A 20,592-nucleotide genomic window follows, 5' to 3' on the forward strand; every position below is an offset into this window, starting at 1 on the left:
CTTCATTACTCTTTACTTTGAGTGTATTCGTTTCTACATGTGTAGTATAGATATATCATTCTCTTTTCAGGAAAGTCTATGGTGAAGATCACTGATATATAAAAAACAATCAAACAAACAAACAAAACAAAAAACAAAACAAACTTTCACCACACGATAATCATTATCAACTCACTAATCCTAACATGGGGCAAAGTATTTTAATTATCCCTAGCATTCATCTATTCTTTTTTTGTCTTAGTAATAAAATTCCCCAGATCATCGGGGTACATTGTTGCCTACCTAAGGAAGAGTTTATAATCTTCCCTTACAGTAACATGTGAAACTTCTGGACCATCTCCTTAAAGATCAAGTCACATATCCTGCATTGCATTCCTCAGCACCCCCCCCCCCCACAATCCTGCTGGTTAAGAGATAGCAACACTGATGCCTTGGACTCAGAGGGAGACAAAATTTGGGGGAAATCAGAGCTAATCTGCCAGCTTGGCTCACTTGATGGACTTACCTGAAATCCAGAAATCTCTTCTGTAGTTAATGATGTGAAAGAAAAGTAAACTTCTCTTTTACTTAAACCATAGCATTTTGGAGAATGTGTTAGTCTAGCTGGTATTCTTTTACTAGCTTGTACTAGTAAATACATTATTTCCTAGAAAATAATACTTATTAGGAACATTTGTGAATTTTTAACAAGCATGGAAAGATGGGCATTGGATTGTGTGTGTGTGTGCGTGCCAGCACTTACATGCATGCGCATGCACACCCATGAGTGCAAGTGCTGAAATAATATGAGCCCAACAACTGAAGAATAGAGTGGGAAAATAATTTTATCTACCTTTACAAATGGGAAAAATTGAGAGTGTCTATATTGCTGAGTAAGAAGGAATGTGAAACAATATTCATGTTCTGTAAGAATCATTTCTGTATTGGGGTACCTGGGGGGCTTAGTTGGTTAAGTGACCAACTCTTGATTTTGGCCCAGGTCATGATCTCACAGTTCCTGAGTTCGAGCATTGCCTGGAGCTCTGCAAATGGAGCTTGCTTGGAATTCCCCCTCTCTCTCTCTCTGTCCTCCCTCTCTGCCCCTCCCCTGCTCATGCGCATATACCTCGCATGAGAGTGGCATACTCCTTCTATCTCTCTCAAAAAATAAATAAACTTTAAAAATTTTTTTAAAAGGAATCATTGCTATAAGAATCATTGCTTCTTATAATAAATCTGGGATGGGAGAGTGGTACTCTATATGCAGCGTATTTTCAAATGTTTGAATTAGAAATAAATGTCATAGTAAATCAGTCAGGAGATAAATGAGAACTTGGAAAAAACTCAATTAGGTATTGGCATTTCTCTGCATGCTACAGAACTCACATAACTTTTGTCAGAATTCTGTTGCAAAATACTTGAGAGGTATTATGCTTTCTAGTGACATAAGTAAAGATAGAAAAGTCTAGAATAACTTCTTCCTGCAAGTCGGATATCCTGCGAATTCTTTAATCCTATATATAATTCTGAAAATGGGCATTTTACTTGCTTTTTCACAGCAGCCAGATAGGAAGTGTGTTCGAAGAAGAAGCAAATTAAAAAAAATGTATTCAGACTATATCCTTTCAAAGAAAATGAATGAAGCAGATGCAATATGTCCTCCTTGTTTCACAAAAATAAATAGCAATCAACAAAACTTCCATCTCATATTCAAAAAGTTTAATCAAGGTCATAGTTTTCAACTTTATATCCAACACATATTATTCAATTAGTAAGAAATCAATGATTTATATACACTGCGACAAAGAATAATGTGAAGAGGATCGATTTAGTTGAATAATGAGAAATGTAGCTTAAACATTTTATTTGCATTGTACTTCAGTTAAACCTTGATACGATAAATGTGCCCTGGTGCTTTCTTGATGTGGAAATAAAAACTGACCACCAAAGATTTGGGCCTTCCTTCCTTAATGTAAAATAGTTTTTAAAAGTTGGCTGTGCAGTGTCTGCATTTTCCAAGCCTTTGTCAGAAATGTAATGATTAATTACACAGTTAAGTTAGTCAAAGGGAAGATGCAAAAGGAAGCAAACAATTTGAATGCTACAAATTGGAGAGGATATTGAAAAAGCCATACTTAAATTTAATAATATTTTAATTTATTTTAGTTATCTAATTTAATATTTTAATTTAATATTTAATTTAATTTAAATATAATTTAATTTAATAGTAATTTTAAATTAAAAATTAATAATTTAATAGTAATAGTAATATTTTAATATTTAAATGAGAAAAGCTCACATGAGCTTTTGCCTAGATTATCTGATTCATTATATATAGTTTATAAAGAAAGAAGGATGAAAGGAGAGAGATAAGGACGGAGGTAAGGAAAGATGGGAAGAGGTAGAGGGAAAAGAAAACAAATAAAACTTTCCTTTGTAAATATCAGATGATCTGTAATTTCATTCTCGTTACTAGAAATTGGAATGATCAGACTACATTGTTTCAGGTAAGAAACTTAGCTAGTTTGAGCCAGTAGTTCTGTCTTGAATGTTTAAGTTGTGGCTTTGAAACAACAAGGCTTACAGAAGAAAAAAACTGGAATTCAGATCTTAATACTTGAACATTCCTTCCTATTCCACTTCCCTCAAACAACAATAACAACAACAACACCTTTTAAATTTTTCTTCTCAATTTTCAAGTAAATCCTCAAACTACCCTGTATACCCTCAAACTAGTTCAAGTCCCACCTAGTTCTTTGTTAGTGCCCGGGCAGAGAAAAATCAGTGTCAGATTCTCCTCCTTTATGGGATGGGCAAGAACCTGGAGAACCAGTTTAGAGCACTCCAGTGAAGACCAACAATGTAGCAGATTCTAGACAAGATAGGGGCTGAGAGATCTGTGGACTCTCTCAGAGGAATGATCCTTGTTAAGTTCTCATTGAAACTATACTGCTATTGGAGGAAAGACAGTAATTAAATCAATGGAAAAAATTTCCCTGATCTGAGTTGGGAAACTAAGTTGGCAGACTAAGAATCCACAGTATTCCAGGTCAGAATAATAATAAGAGATAAAGTTACCCATAAATATCTTGGTAACATCAATTAAGGGGAAAACTTACAACCTTCATGTTGACAAAACAAAATAAAACATGGCATCTGCAAGGGAAAATACATACATACACCAAAAAAGCCTACCTGACATTTTATTTTTTATTTTATTTTTAGAACACTGAAAACAACAAAAAATGAAATAAGTAAATAAATAGTCTGTATGTCCATATGTACAGTTGCCAAAAAGTGGGCTCTGTGACTTTTCTGAAATGAGCTACATTTTGGAGAACAAACTTGAAAATTTGAAAAACTTGGTATGAATCTCTGGGATAATAGGAACACTGTCTTCATCATCATCTCCTCTGATGGGTTGTTTTAATTACCAGTACAACCTAGCTTTGATCTTTTTTGATTCTGGCCAGTATTTCAGATTTCCCCCCTTCCTTTGTAATCAGTATACAGATAGTAAACCCAATCTATTTTCTGTATCAAAATTAAAAAGAATTTGAATAGCTCTGTGTATAAACCGATTATTTCCCTCATTTCTCAGGCAAGTTAATTTAGTATTAGGAGATGTTAGTTACAGATTTTGTTAACACCACAGGTTTTTTGTATTCCTGTTTTTCTCACTTTGCAATCAATAAGTACAATTAAAAGTTTTCATTTTCTAGTATCTTAGATCTTATCCTCTAAAATACAAGTAACTGTACATACATGCTTTTCTTTCTTTTTAGCGTATTTACCCAATTTTTTGAAAGTCACGGTTTGAATATAGAATACTCTCTTCAGGGTTGATATATTAAATTTCTAATTATAACCTTAAACTGTTTAAAGAATCTGATAATTCAGTGAGAAACCAGATACCGACAGGTTTTAAACCAAAAGTATTTTGAAATATTTTATCTCATCTATGAACACGTTTCTTGCCACTTATCCCACAGTCTGCTGAGTACTATTTTTCTTACTTTCATTTTTTGACAGTTTCTGTATTTACCCAATGAAATTCAACAAGGTTGAGATAGAAAAAAAATCTGTTATCATATTAGCTAGCAATTTTTCCAAGCAGAAAAAAAAGAGACAGAATTGTGCTTTAAACGTCAGCTAGTAATAAAACATGCTTGTTATGCATATATAAGACTCAGGAAACAGAACATCACTTGATAATTTTTAAAAATATATATCATTAATAAAAAATAAGTGAATTGATTAGATATAAAATAATATTTGAAACATTACAAAGTTACCCATGTGCTCTGTGCAATTTTGTAATATGTGATTATATCATTAATGTTATAATTTATTGCAGGTAAAGCCTTGTGATGGTACCCATATATCTAGGTAACTCTAATTTAAAGTAGAAGAGAAGCAATAAAAGTATTAAGGGAAAGAAACAATTTTTGAAATAGCAATTTATTTTCTAGATGAAAAATATAAACTTCAGTCCTATATTTGACATGAGTATATATCAAAATCTTTCCTCAAATGTGGACTGAAGCCTGAGTTGTTACTTGCAGGCCTGATTATAGTGCAAGGAAAACCCAATAAAATTGTGACACTATACTTTTTATAGCTCTTTTCTCTAATAAATATTGATTTTGAAATATTGGTAAAGATTACAGCTTGTAGGTAAGAAACTGTTGATCCAAATATAGTACAAGTATTTTTTTTTTCTGAATGACTCTGTTAGCTTTAATTTGATAAAGTGATTTAACATGATTAATGAAATTAGAAGTAGCATTGATTCCTGGTTATTGTTATACTTGACATATTAGAAATAGTTTAAAACGGTGGAAAATATATGTGTGTTCAAGGAGAATGAATTTTGGCACATAAAGTTTATTAAAATCGAGGCAATTTTTGTCGCAGCATTGTACATGCCTAGGTCAATTTACAAACACCAAGTCTCTGTTAGTATATTAATGTAATTCATACAAGTGATTTTTCCTACTTTTTTAGCTGCTTTAAACAGAATATATTCAAAAGGTCAAATAGGACATTAAATCCAAAGGAATCTTCACTGCCAGTGTTACAATGAAATTATTAAAGGGGAAATATTTTAGTAAGTAATGCACCTATTCTTTTTATAATCTCAAGTGATCTCTACTGAATTGCTATGTTGTGTATAGTTGACAAGTAGGATATGAAAAAAATACTTATTATATTACTATAATTTTTCTAAGCATTAAAATGAAAATACTTATTTAAATTTAAATAAGTAATAAAGTACCAATTATTATGCATATGTGTCCCAAAAACAGCAAATAAATTTACTAAGATAATTTTTTTTAACTTTGTTATGTAGTAATACATTATATTAAATATATTTAATTACAATAAACAGCACCTGCATGATACAAAGAACATTTTTGCAAAAATTTGAAGTCCGACTAGCTGTTCCATGTGGGACAAAGGGCATGTGCAAAGACCTTGGACTAAAAATAAGTTTGAGGGGTGCCTGGGTGTCTCAGTGGGTTAAGCGTCCCACTTCAGCTCAGGTCAGGATCTCACGGTTGGTGAGTTCGAGCCCTATACTGGGCTGTATTTTGACAGCTCAGGACCTGGAGCCTGCTTCAAATTCTATGTCTCTCTCTCTGCCCCTCCCCAGTCACACGCTGTTTCTCTCTTTCTCAAAGTAAACATTAAAACATTTTTTAAAAAATTAAAAAAAAAATAGAAATAAGTTTGATGTAATCCAGTAGCATCAAGAAAGTCAGTTTGAGTGGAATAGTGTGAGCAAGTGGAGGGCATAAATAGAAGACTTGCAGGGAATTCATGGGATACAATAAGGAGTTTGACTATTATTATAGAAATTTGTATCCTTTGGAAAAATTTGAACAAAAAATGTCATGAATTGTTTTTTCTCAGAAAAAGTGATTTATTGTCTGACTACAGATTCTGGGAAGAACAGAATAAATGGGGGGGGGGGTCCCATGAGCAGTCCAACTTTTTTTACAAAGCGTATGAACTGAGAATTGTTTTTATATTTTTAAATGTCTACTATAGAAGTGCAGTCAATCCCCGTTATTCACAGATTCTGTATTTGCAAATTTCTCCTCATCAAAATGCATTTGTAACCCCAAATCAATAATAAAGGCACTTGAATAGTCATTTGCACATGTGCACATGTACAGAGCAATGGAAGACGTAAGTCACCTGATAAACATGTTCTCAGCTGAAGTTGAACAAGGCCATAACCTGCCTTCTTGAATCAGGTCTTCTTACATTGTAAACAAGTGTCTTTTTATAGGTTTACTTAGTGCTGCATTTTTCAGATTTTTGTGCATTTTTTTGGTGATCTCACTATTTAAAATGGTCCCAAGAGTAGTGCTAATGTGTTATTTAGTGTTCCAAAGTACAAGAAGGCTGTGATGTTTATAGAGAAAACATGTGTTTCAGATAAGATTTTTTCAGGCATGAATTATAGTGCTGTTGGCTATGAGTTTAATGTTAATGAATCAAAAAATGTGTAATCAATAAGGTGTCTTTACACAGAAACACTTGACGTGCCTGTGTGGCTCAGTTGGTTGAGCATCCTACTCTTCATTTCAGCATGGATCATGATCTCACAGTTCTTGAGATTGAGCTCCGCATCAGACTATGTGCTGACAGCATGGAGCCTACTCGGGATTCTCTCCACACCTCTCTCTCTCTGCCCCTTCCCTACTGTGTGCACTTGCTCTCTTCCTCTTTCTCTCTCAAAATAAATAAACATTAAAAAAAAACAGAAACACATAAAAAAAAGTAAACATGGAATGAGTGATAAAAATGTGATCAGAGGCTCACAGGCACATAACCTTGTATTTCCCCTAGGAGCATGGTTCAGTATTTGTTAATTTAGTGTTTATGGAGACTGGATAAAATATAACCAATTCAGATCACAGGAATTATCTGTATGTACATAATACTCTCAATTTTGTCTCTTGACCAGCAAAGCTTAAAATATTTACTATTTGTCCCTTTACAAATAATTTTGCCAACTTCTGACTTAAGTGATATGAGGCAGCAGTAAAAAACATGCTGGCTTAAACCAGAGTGGTAGATGTGGAGATTGTGAGAAGCTTTCATATATGTTATGTATTTCAGTTTAGAGTCTGTAAAATGTTGGAAAAATATATATGATACACAAAGAGAAATATATATATATATACAGTATATATACAGTATATATACACTATATATAGTATATATAATATATTGATATTAATAACTACTTTTTTGTTCACATTGTCTAATTCATTAGATATTGCTATGTTAATGATTTTTATAATAATTGTATTTCAGACTAATTCTACCTACATTTTTTATGCTGTGGCTTATTACTGGTTTTGAAGATAGTTTATCAGCCATGTAAGTGTTCCCAAATATCATTGAAAAAACATAGTTTGCTGACTGCTTTACAGTTACAATAGTCATTTTGTCACCTGGAAGAGGTTTAAATTTGCATACTGTTACTCTGATTACTTTTCTCTGATTTTAAGTTGCTAACTCTCACTATCTTTGGCAAGAAAAAACAAAATCCTTTGAAGGTCATTCAGTCACTTCTGCTTCAGAAGGAAGCTGTAGGATGAGTCCTGGCACGAGAAGATGGTGCGATGAATTAGTATGCTAGTAGTGGTGATGATAGGTTGCTAGAATGATATTTGAAAGGAAGTTTTTATGGGACTTTATTATTTGCATTTGAGGTGCAAAGAGTAAAATATTACAGATAGCTTTTATTTTTTCTGAAATGAAAACTAAATATGAATGAAAATTGCTTTCTCTATGCAAATTTAGAGGAAGGAACTTACATAATATACATTTTTATGCACGTTTCTGTCTGATATAAGGTTAATATATTTGCCCAAAGTTTAAGAGACAGTTTTAAGAAGGAGAAATTTGAAAGATTAGAAATATATATGACCGTTGACCTTTGAAAATTTATAGGATCATCCAAAGAGTGGAAGAGAGAGAAGTTTGAGTCAAACACTATAAACCAATATTTAAGGAATTGCAAAGTATATTTCCTACAGAGAAGGTGTCAGAGTACAGTGAAGGAAATGACTTAGGATGCAGGTAGTAATTGATAAATCTCTGAAGAATTTACTTGAATTAAAAATACATATTTCTTGTTGACTTTGGATAGAGGATTTTTTTAATTGACAAGCTTGTAAATAAACTTTAACGTATTCAGAAGTAAGTGAATGCTGAGAAGTGACATATTTGTTGCTTTGAGTGAAAGGACTGGGAAGGTTCTACACACCTGTCCTTATTGGTGTGTCCAACAATATGAGACCCACCTGTTACAGGTGGTCAGTTGGCCCTATGCTCTAACAGAGGCACATGGAAGAAAGAATTGCAAATTAAGTGTGCCAGAGAGCTACAAAATCATACTTTTAACAAAGGTGTTTAACCCAGTATGGTAAGCCTATTTGTCTCTGAAAGAGAAATAAGAGAGCATGATGGGTGTATGATAACATGGTGACAATGTTTTAACATTTGATGAAGTAAAGCATCTTCTATTTGCCTGTGGCTACACTATTAAATCATCGCACCTTGCTGCCCCATTTCCTCACATGTGTCCTGACCTGGTGGGTTAGAAAAATTCACTCATTCATGTGTTTATAGAGTTGTCATTGTGTACTCACTCTGCTGCGGAAACAATGACCTGAGTTAAGGAAGCGCAGCTGAAAAGATTTGTGATCTCTACCTTTGTGAATCAGCTGAATCCCTCAAATACTTGCCACATCACTAGTCTGTGCTCCCAGAATGGAGAATGAAGAGGCTAAACACACCTGCATGCTTCCAATACAAGACTTCAGCAAGTAATATCAGAAATAATATATGCTAAACAGCATCTTTTCCATAAAATGTATCCACTAGTTTTAGAATGCTGTTTTTTTCTTGAAATCCACGTGCTCAAGAAAGTATATGAAGTGTGTGATAGCCAAACTAATAGCCTCTCTTTCCACAATCCAGTTCAGAACATCTTGGCAGCATTTAAAATTCTAAAAGTGCCCTGATTTTTGTTGTTCCTCAACATTCATGCTCATCTTTATTTTTAGCATATGTTGTTATCCTAGTCAACAAGATAATCAAAATGCTTTATGGTATTTAGTAAAAGATGCAGCGTGCGTTTGTGCCACAAGTAGAACAGACTGAGCAGGACAAATGCCTCTTGTGTTATGTCCGTGTCACTTTGTTTGCTCATTTTTTATCATGTCAAATAACCTGACATCAATTGAGTCTTTCAAACCGTGACACACACACACACACACACACACACACACACAGAAGTCTTTGATGAGACAGAGTGAATGGATCTGAGGGAAAGAGGTTGAGCTCACAATAGGCAAGAAGGAGGACACACAGTGTGGAAGCAAGAGCATTCAGTTGATACTGAATGACAAACTTTTTATGTTATTGTTGATTAATGAGTAAACTTTCAAAAGCTTTTTTTGTTCCTTGTAATATGTCTAGTTTTATACTGAAATTTAGATCTATTATCCAGTAATTCCAATAATTACTTTCTAAGCATTTAGCAATTCATCACAATGTTCTATGTGTTCTCTCCTAAATTCACTCATTATGAGTCTGATTTTGCTTAATTTATCCTCTAACATTTCATTAAAATAAATTAAATTACTATGTTCTCATTAAAATGAAATGAGAAATGTTATCATGAGATTTATAAAAGAACATTTTCTAATTTCTGGAACAGTTTTATTTATTAATATTTCCATGCCATTTTCCTTAATGCTATTATTTTTACTAAAAGTATGTATCTGTTTTTTCATTACTTCATAATATCTTATCATATATAGTTATAAAAATGCACTTACCACTCAAGTTTCACTTTCTTTTAATGTTTTTCATCAGACATTCAACTCTAAAAATTCAAAATAGGCTCTTTGATCAACAGAAAACAATAATGCAATCTATCATGTTTATTAAAGAAACTCTCTCTTGGTTTAATTTGATCATATCCTTAGCATTAGATTCACATCCTAATTCATTCATTGCACATGTTCTAAAAACTAGAGGAAAAGTGCATCTCCTGTTAGGATTTTAAGGAGTTGTAATCACTTCCAAAGTATAAAAAGTATTATGTGTGTATAGGTATGAATAGGTAACAAAGCCTCAGCAACGTAAAAGCGTTATATTTAAAAACAGGAAGAGATTGAAAGCAAAAAAATTCTATTTTACTAAAATACAGTCATTTCAGACTGACCACTATTACCTTGTTTCATCTTTTATGTAAAAAAGAATTGGGGATGGATTTGGGGAATAGTAAGAGAAGATACACCAATGAAAATTGAATCAGAAATAAATGTAAACTTTTTTAGATAAGGAAGAGTAATAACATACATGAGACTTTTATTCCATACTTTTTACTTGGTTTAAGGAAAATTTACTTAAGATAATTTTAGAGACAGTACTTCTTTGACTAATTTTAATGTCCAGTGTATTCAAATAATTTTTGCATAATATTTTATGAAAGACATCTTAAAGTAATCTGTGCAACCTCTCTCCTTAATAATTTTACTTTTTTATTTTTTTAACTTATTTTTTATTTTTTAAAGTTTATTTGTTTTGAGAGAGAGAGAGAGAGAGAGAGAGAGAGAGAGAGAGAGAGAATGAGTGGGATAGAGGAGAGAGAGGAAGAGAGAATCCCAAGCAGGCTCTGCACTGTCAGCACAGAGCCCAACAACATGGGGCTCGAACTCACAAACCATGAGATCATGACCTGAGCTGAAATTAAGAGTCAGAGGTTTAACCAACTGAGCCATCCAGACGCCCTAGTGACTTTACTTTTAAAGTCTGATTTGTATTATAATGGTTGATGGTGTTCTTTGAATTCCATCAACCATACTCTTTAATATTAGTATATTTTGATAAAAAGTCACTAGATGCATTTAGATATCTGTTAATTTTATCACAGACTACACTGTTGGACAAACTTCATATTTTGCTGACTACTTTTCCACTGCAGTATTCATTTGTCATTGGGAATATGTATAATTTTACATGGTGCTATACTGATTTCATTTTTTCTAACTCATCTTAGCAAGTTTAATAGCCCTCATACTATCTATTTCAGGGGAGTAAAATGCTGTTTTAAGATAAGTCACTTGTGGTTAACTGCTTTTAAATAAGTGATTAGTCAATTCTAGATTCAAATTCAAATGTTCTAACAGTAAACTTTCTATTTTGGATATTCTGACTCCTTCCCTTCTTCTAATTTTACTTATGTCATAGGCAGTCTAAACTTGAGAATGTCTACTTGATACCATTGTATTGAAAAAAATACTTGTCTGGCTTTTTACTGACTTTACTGACTTCTGATCTAAGTGTCATCCATAATGCCTATTCTCAGGTTCCTATTTTATTTATTCTACTTTATTGAAAGCCACCCCAACCCAATTTTCTTGTGTACCTTACTTTAAAAATTCTTGTGTATCAACAGATGGCTATAAATGTAAAATATACCAACTCACATTAATGCTAAATCTTTTTTTTTAAGTTTTAATTAATTTTTGGCAGAGAGAGCATGAGTTGGGGAGGGACAGTGAGAGGGAGACACAGAATCTGAAGCAGGCTCCAGGTTCTGAGCTGTCAGCACAGAGCCTGATGAGGGGCTCAAACTCACGGACTGCGAGATGATGACCTGAGCCGAAGTCAGACGCTCAACCGACTGAACCACCCAGGTGCCCCAATGCTAAATCTTTTTAATGACTTACCATTGCATCAAAAATAAAAGCCCTTACTATGGTCTGCAAAGCATTTTAATGAAATGTCCCTGCTTTTGCCAATATTCTGCCTTTCTCCCTCTGATTTAATCTTCTATTTTTAGTTATACTGGTTTTCTTTAAAATCCTTAAACAGATGTCAATCTTTGAGTCTCTAGACATTATTTCTTTTTCAAATGCCTTTTCACCTACACTTCAACAATATTCTCCATGTAGACCTCAGAGCAAATATCAGTTTTTCAGGCCAGTGTCTCTGGCCTTATCTGTAATAAATATGTATTTTCCCATTATTTTCTGCATCCTCCCATTTCTTATTATGTTAAAATAATTTATTACAGCCACTACTTATTTTACTCATGGTCCATGTATTTGCCATCTTCAACATCTTTTCTAGAATGTATGCTCAGTGTGAAAGTGTTTATTATTGCATTTCCATCAGCTCTGACATGTCTAGCATTCATCAGAAAGCCAGTATTTGTTGAATGAAAGAAAAATAATTTATATTCCATGAACAAAGTAAAAGAAAGTTTCAGCAGCTGAAAATAAGAAGAGAGAGGGGTTGGGAACTACTGGAAAAGTTGTAAGTCGGAAAAATGTTTAAGGATGGCATGACATGTTTTTATACATTCAAATACTGTAGTTCTTATTTAATAAGAAATGGGAGGATGTAGAGAATAAAGATTTTAGAATACTGAGGTTTGAGTGTGATATGTTCGCAATAGACCTTTAAGAATCTTAGCACTGTGATTATTTTCAGTGAACAATTTCTGGGTGTTTTGTTTTTGTTTTTAGTAGATGTAGTGTAGAATAAAAGATCATATGAAATAATCATGCATCAATATTAAGAAAGTTAAGTAATAGATATATTTTTTCACTCTATCAAAGTGTTCTCAGTACTTTTTATGAGCCATGTCTTCTGCTAGGTTTGGAGAAACTAAAACAAAAGGAACTAAGGTATCCCATATAGAAATTTCAAGTATATTAGGGGAAACTTTGTGCAATCAACATTTTATAGTTGTCTATATCCATATCTGAAACCGATATTTTAATGTAGAAAGTTGGTGGCCACATTTGGTGGCCAACCCAATAGTCATTTCTATCTGTTTCCATAGGAACAGAACTCGAGATTGGTTCATGTTTGGTGCTCCAAGAGAATGTCATTTCTCCCATCTCTAGTGCACAGCTTACTCTTCTTTGATAGAAGTAAATTCAATGGTATATGTATGATGCACACCTATGGTAAAATGACACAGGAAGATGATGCTGTGGGACATCCAGAAAAGGTTTTAAGTATATAATACAGATAAAGAAAAAAATACCTTTTTTCATGTCTTTGGGACCAAACAAACTTAAAGCTGTGGCAGCCATTTTAAATACAGAGAGAGAAATTTGAGGACAAAAGTCAAGATTCTGAGAACAGAAGAGTGGACTGATGAAACGTTGCCTAATTTCAAAAATTTGTAATAAATAAATATACTTTGTGCTCATTATCTAAGTGCATGTATTTAAGTGTTGGTTATTTTCAGACAAAGTATCTTGACTGATAAGTATAGTGTGCAAGCACTCTTTCTTCTCCCAAAATGTTAATAGCATTAGGTATTGCTTCCAATTCTACAAGTTCTATCAATAACTCTGGGATTTAGAGACATGAAAACAGTAACTCCTTTTTCAGAGACATTTTCAATGCTTAGTTTAAGCACCAGCTGACCAACATAATGGGTAAATTATACCCCATGGAACTTCTGATTCAAAATAATTATAGTTTTCTAGGTCAAACGAGAGGTAACCATTACCTCTCACTTCCCCCAAATTTAATTGGAAATATGAACATTTAATGCTGTTAATTATAATGACTAGGTTAAAATTCTCTAGTTTGTATTAATATCTTTTAGCCTAAAATTTGACCTTTTATTAATTTCTTCTCTCATGAGCTAATAAGTACATTGAATTCACACAGTTTGCAAAATGCTTGAATGTTCAAAGCCATGGTTTTTTTTAAGTTTATTTTTTTATTTTGACAGACAGAGAGAGACAGAGACAGAGACAGAGAGACAGAGAGGAGCAGGGGAGGGGCAAAGAGAGAGGGAGAGAGAATCCCAAGCAGGCTCCACTGACAGCACAGAGCTCAGCTGACATGGGGCTTGATCCCACAAATTGCGAGATCATGACTTGAGCTGAAACCAAGAGTCAGACACTTAACTGAGCCACCCAGGTGCCCCTAAAGGCATGTTTTTTTTTAAAAAAATACGTTAATATGAATGTACATTTTTACATTGTAAATTCAAAGTGATAACATGCAGCTCATCATAAATCTGAGAAATATGGCAAGTAGACTTACATGTGATCAAGAATATCTTCACCTTGATGTCACAAAAGTGCTTTCATCTAAAAATTCTTTGTTCCACAAATCCCATTTCTCTTTCTTTGTTCTTTGCCCTTGTGAATAACATCTCCATTTGCCCAGTCATCAGCTCCAGAAAAGGAAAAGTGAATCCAAATATGATTTACTCTGTCAGTCACAAACCCCCTAATGAATCAGTCAAGTTCAACACGTCTTACCTTCTTTCTTACATCCTTCCTCCCTTTCTCTTCCCATGAAAGCAGTTACTTCATGTATATATTACTTCTCATGTGTATTATTGCAATAGCCTCCCAAATTGTCTCCCTATTTCCAGTGTATTTTTTCTCAAGCCTATCTCCTAAATAATGCTGTATGATTCTTCTAAAATGTTAATTTGACCATGACACTCTTTTGCTTAAAATACACTAATAACTTTGGGAATAAATTTTGAATACCTTATCTTAGCAATTGTTTTCAGAGTCTGGTCTTTAGCTACATTTTGCCCTGTTCTTCTACATTGCACTTCAGTGATAGGCAACTGCTGAACTCCCAACCTTCATTAGGATATTTTATATTATCAAGAATTTGTCATTCTGTTTTCTCTGCTCTGAATGATTTTCTATCCTATGTAAATAGCTGTCTCCTTCTGATACTTCATGACTGAGTTCCAAAAAACTGTTTCTGTGAACTTTTCCCTGACCTCTCAATAGGGTAGCATATTTATTGTATGTTACCATAACAACTTGTGTGCATAATTCTTTACATTATTCAACTTTTATGCCTGCTGTCCAGCACAGTACTCAGAATATAGAAAGCATAAAATAAATGCATGTTGAATACATAACAATAGGGATGAACTGTTTACTTCCTTGATTTATTCTTATCTTTTGTGTGTGTCATAGATGCTTCTATTTTAAAAAGCAGTTTACAGATCCTGCTTTCATACACCTGTCATTCAGATTTATTCATATGGGAATATATTTGCCAATCTGTGTTGAAGGTAAATACAGAATAAAACAAATGACGCTGCAAGTATGAAAATACACATTTTGCAATTTTGACTACTTTCAGACATACTTCATAGCTTTCCTTTTCTGTTATAAAAATTATTTCTATCTTTGTACAATGTCAAAATGTTTATTGTTTCTAAAAGCATAGTACATCTTCCTAATAAGCAAGTTATTCTTTACTGTGCACATATTTTAAATCAGTTTTAAATGTGTGTGAAAGAAATAGTTATGCTAAAACACTAGTTTTAAGAATATATTCATATTTCATATTTAGTATCAAAGGCCAATAAGAAAGAAGCTTATTATGTAACTTATGACCACATGTCTCCAGTCTTAATAAGATAAATGATGTACACATGAGGGAAATATTTTTTTCTTTTACTGTCAATTACTATCCTTGATCTAAAAATATAAGTTATGAAGAGAAAGCTTAAATTTTGATGGCTTAGATTTGTCCTCTAAATATTAACATGACAACTTATTACACCAAAATTAATTTCAAATAAATGCTTAAAACTACTGTGGAGAAAACATAATCTTACTAAGTCTATGAGGACTAATCCTTAACATATTTTCATCAATTTAGTATATATCCTATTCTCAGTGTTACTATAGATCACACAATTAATACATCCTTACCCTGAAGAGCTTTATATTTGCATTTTCTTATTAATAATCAGGATCTATTCTTTTCATCATATTTCTTAATGATAAGCATACATTCTCAAATTTGTATATGGTGGAAAATAAAGTTGATTAGAATCTATAATCCTTTTCTATATGAAAATGAAATTTCATATTTATAAAATAAATATCATGAACAAAAGTACTTAAGTACAAAAGTACTTCTGCAGTTTCAACATGACAAGTGAAAATTGATAGAATTCAGGAGCGAAATATAATTTATACATGACATGAAAAAAATAGAAAGGTCATAGTAGAATAGCAATTTGCTTGCAACACAGTAAAGAAAAAAATGTAATATTGTAGAAGAAGATTATCGTTTTATAGTCATGAAAAAAATGACCTTTGTGACATTTCAAAGATTTGACACTAATCTTCCTGAATCATTCTTCATTAGTCAAAAGCATACAAATGTGCTTCATCTGGGCTTTAGTAACATTCTTTTTTTTTTTTTTCCAACGTTTATTTATTTTTGGGACAGAGAGAGAGAGAGCATGAACGGGGGAGGGGCAGAGAGAGAGGGAGACACAGAATCGGAAACAGGCTCCAGGCTCTGAGCCATCAGCCCAGAGCCCGAGGCGGGGCTCGAACTCACGGACCGTGAGATCGTGACCTGGCTGAAGTCGGACGCTTAACCGACTGCGCCACCCAGGCGCCCCTGGGCTTTAGTAACATTCTTTAAAAATGCACTTGAGCATATGGACACCAAAAAGTTTATAGTAGTAGTCAATAGAATTGTGAAGAATGAAAAATAGGAGTTAGCATAGAATTAAAAAAAAATAAAATATTGTGTGTGGGTTTTTGGTTTGTGTGTTTCTTGTAAATATGAGCTTTCACCATAGCTACTCTCCATTTTCATGTAAACAAACAATAGAGAATTAAAGAAGGAAATAATTTGGCTGGACATCATACAGATTGTTATTTTCATTTCTACATTATAAAAATGTTAGAAAGAAGAAGAGAAGTTATCAAAGATCTGTTTCTGATAACCTGCAGGGAAAATACATATATTTCTTTTGGATGACCTTCCTTATTTAAAAGAGAGACGTATCTTTCATTAAAAAACACATACAAATTGATTTTCAGTCATGTGTTGACAAGTCTCTTAGGCTATAGAAATAAAAAGACATGGTTTCTGATGTTAAGATGATTACGATTTATTGAAATATTACAATACAGGATAATAGTTGGTTTAATGACCATGTGTCTAAAAATGTCTTGAAAGAACAGAAGCCTCTAAATCTCATTGAACTCTTTAGAAAAGGCCTTGCAAATGGAAAAGGCCTTGCAAACGAGATGAAGCTTCAGCCAACTTTAAAGAAGCACAGAAATGATCTATGAGAAAGGAAATCGTTGTGGAGCAAGTGACTACTGCTACATGCAAAATTAACAGTTGGTTTTGGCACCTTTAAAGATTGTTTGCAGTATTTTATTATGGTGGCACTCGGAATGCAAATGGCAGGTAGTAATAAAGAGGCTGGAAAGCTTGAATTGGGCCACATCTGGAATAGGCAGTTACACAATTCAGGACACTTTGGATTTTATCCAATAATGTTTAGGAGCCATTAGCTTGTTTTAGACCATGATATTACATGGAAGTTTTTGCCATCCAGAAACATAACTTTGACCTTGGGACACATGAAATGAAAAGGATGTAGGGGCAGAGGAACAATGAAGAAGCTATTGTAGTAAAACTAGTGAAGGAATTAACTGATGGTTGAATCTAAGATAACAGGGTCATAAATAAAAATAGAAGAGGGCACTAGGGAGAGTTAAGAAGTAGATTTTACCATTTTACTCAAAAGATTACTAAAAGATAAAAGTTATATTAAAATACTATAATATAGAGACTATATTCTAAATTATCTATAGTGTCTAGATTACATGCTATAATTGGAGAAGGGACTATGATTGGAAAATATGGAAGACTGGGGGTGGCAATGTTAAACTACATCAGCCCTGAGATGTTAGAACACAATGACTGTTAAATTCCTGCACGCTTTTGTGTTCTGGAAAATGGCTTACTGCAAAGAACCACCAATTTCTCTGTGGTTTAGATAAGACTAATGGATGTCCCCTGCCCTGCCCTTTATTTACTTATGACAAGACCAGATACAGGCCCTTCAAATTCCCATTCTTTGCCTCATAAATTGTTAACTGAACTTTTTGTCTTTACCGATCCATCGGGAAAAATTGTTCACTAATATGATTTGACCAAACTTTAGTCAGACTTCTCTTCTTCCAGGCCCCTCAACTTTGGCCCACACTCAGTCTGAGCAAAGAGGAAACGTAGAACATGGCCCCTTCCTAGAAGAGGCAGACACAAAGAAAGACATCTGTTGATCTTTGTCTGAGACAGGTTCTTTCTAGCCTTGTTCACTGCTCCCTATAAAAGAAGAACCCTGGGGCACCTGGGTGGCTCAGTTGGTTTAGCATCGGCTTCGGCTCAGGTCATTATTTCACAGTTTGTGGTTTCAAGCCCCACGATGGGCTCTGTACTGACAGCTCAGAGCCTGGAGCCTGCTTCAGATTCTGTGTCTCCCTCTCTCTATATCCCTTGCCTGCTCTCTCTCTCTCTCTCTCTCTCTCTCTCTCTCTCTCTCTCTCTCTCAAAAATAATCAATAAATAATTTAAAAAAAAGAACGTTTCCTGCTTGACCTTTGAGATAATTGTAGAACTCATGGTCAGATTGCATAGCATCTCTCTCCTTTTTGCAATAATCCTGCAATCTTGCAATAGTAAGGTCTCTCCTTACCTAAGTCTGGATTTTTTTTTTTTGACATAAGAAAAATAGAGAATTCTTATTGGGGAATTTATGTCTATAAATTAACTTTATGTATAATTTATTCCCCATTAGGAGTATCATTATTAACATCTTAAGTTAACATTATGGAGATAGGGAAAGCAAAGAAACACTCATCTATAAATAGGGTTTTAATTGTACTATATTAGATACAATTGAATATATGGACAATCATTTTAAATGTCAGTGTAAACATATATGGCCAAAGAACCTAACAAGATTATTTCTTGGACATACCCAGTTGTTTCTGAGTCATCTCCTGATTTAGATTCAGATTCAAATGGTAGAAACAGATTCAACAAGGTGATAACTCTCTTTTCTTCCCTGGGGCAAAATCCATTTAGCCTGGCCTGACTACCTAACCAGGTGTGAATCCTCACTGAGGTGCAAATTCATTTCTGTACAGTAGAATGGCTACCAACTCACCCCTGGGTAAGCAGCAACTGATCAAGAGTAAACTGTTTGAATTCAGGTTTTAAAACACATAATTTAAAAATTTTCAGAAATAAAGAAATATAGCTGGCATAACTTGCAGGTTATGTTTTCTGTGGGAAATATGTGTTTTATTATGACTTGACCTAAGAGGAGGTGTGACCATGCAATATGGAGGTACTTGAATATTGTGGTCTGTCAGACCCCTCGGTTTCAATGAAATCCTCTAAAATATCATAGCTGAAGCAGCTTCACTCCTCCATTATAGAGTTTTCCCTTTAAATTGTTACCTTCCTAGGGATTACTTTTACACGAGGTGATTGCAAAGGAATATTTCATTATTGGACAATATATATATTTTGACACTTCAAATGGTTTTCACTGGCTTCTAAGGGGCCTCTTGCCATAAAATCTGTCTTGTTTGGAGTGATAAGCATCTGTGAACTCTATGTCATTGTTTGGTACACTACTTTATTGCACATAATTGTCAACATATATGATGAAGTAGCTTTGAAAGTACAGAGGTCCATCATGTTTCATTGTGCGGTACAAGAATATGGCAGCTGCAATATAGAGATGTAGGGGAAGGTCACTAGTATATTTAGAATGGAATCATAAAGTGGTTAATTATTACAATTATTTAATATGTAGAATTCATAATAGTTTTTGTTTAACAGCTCCCAAAACTGGAAATAAAAAGATTAAAACTGTTTAAGTGACTCATGTTCTCAATAATTGTGTGTTCTAAAATATTTCCCATGGTTAAGTAAAAAGTATTTTCCTACTAAAATGAATTTCAAATTTTCACCTAAACTCATGTTAATGAAATGACTTTGAATTCAGCATCTATTAAAAGATTAGCTTAGAAAATTGTCTAAAAATTGGAATATAGATATTGTTCCTTTTAAATGAAGGCACTAAGAAAGAGTTGCCAATAGTTATATAGTCCTGAGCTTTTTATCTTCTCATTCAACATGCAGTTAGTTTCTTTCAATAATTGTACCAGATCTCATCAGCAACATCATATAATTGGTGACATAATGATAATTAATCCTTTTTAAGTTATGTGTGTTAGAAAATGTATTACACAGCTGTGTGAGAAATAGTTTCAGCACAGAATAATCTCTAGTTTATGTGGGAAATAAAGCAGCTAAAAGCTAAAAACTTGATCTGCTGGAGGTGGATATTAAAAGATGAAACAGTAAAAATAACAGCAGGAAGAATAGGAACCAAAGACTAACTCCAATTCACAAGATCTAGCAGGTTTATTCTGTTAAATGATCACAGATGTCCATTTTTGGCACTTGGGTCAGTGTTTATGAAAATCCTTCTCATAAAGCCAGAAGTTATTTTTCACTCTTAGGGGCTATATTTGATAAAAAATATTAATAATATCTATATAATAAAAGACATTAAGGCATGAGATGTAATGGACAGTCTTGAAAGTGATGATCATACTTAATTCTCATAGGATCACATTAGATAAAATATTAACATTTTCTGCATTTTGCAGATGAAGAGTCAAGACTCAATTAGGTTAAACAAATTTTCCAAGTTAATAAGTT

Source organism: Prionailurus viverrinus, chromosome A1, assembly GCF_022837055.1.
Source record: "Prionailurus viverrinus isolate Anna chromosome A1, UM_Priviv_1.0, whole genome shotgun sequence".
NCBI lineage: Eukaryota > Metazoa > Chordata > Mammalia > Carnivora > Felidae > Prionailurus > Prionailurus viverrinus.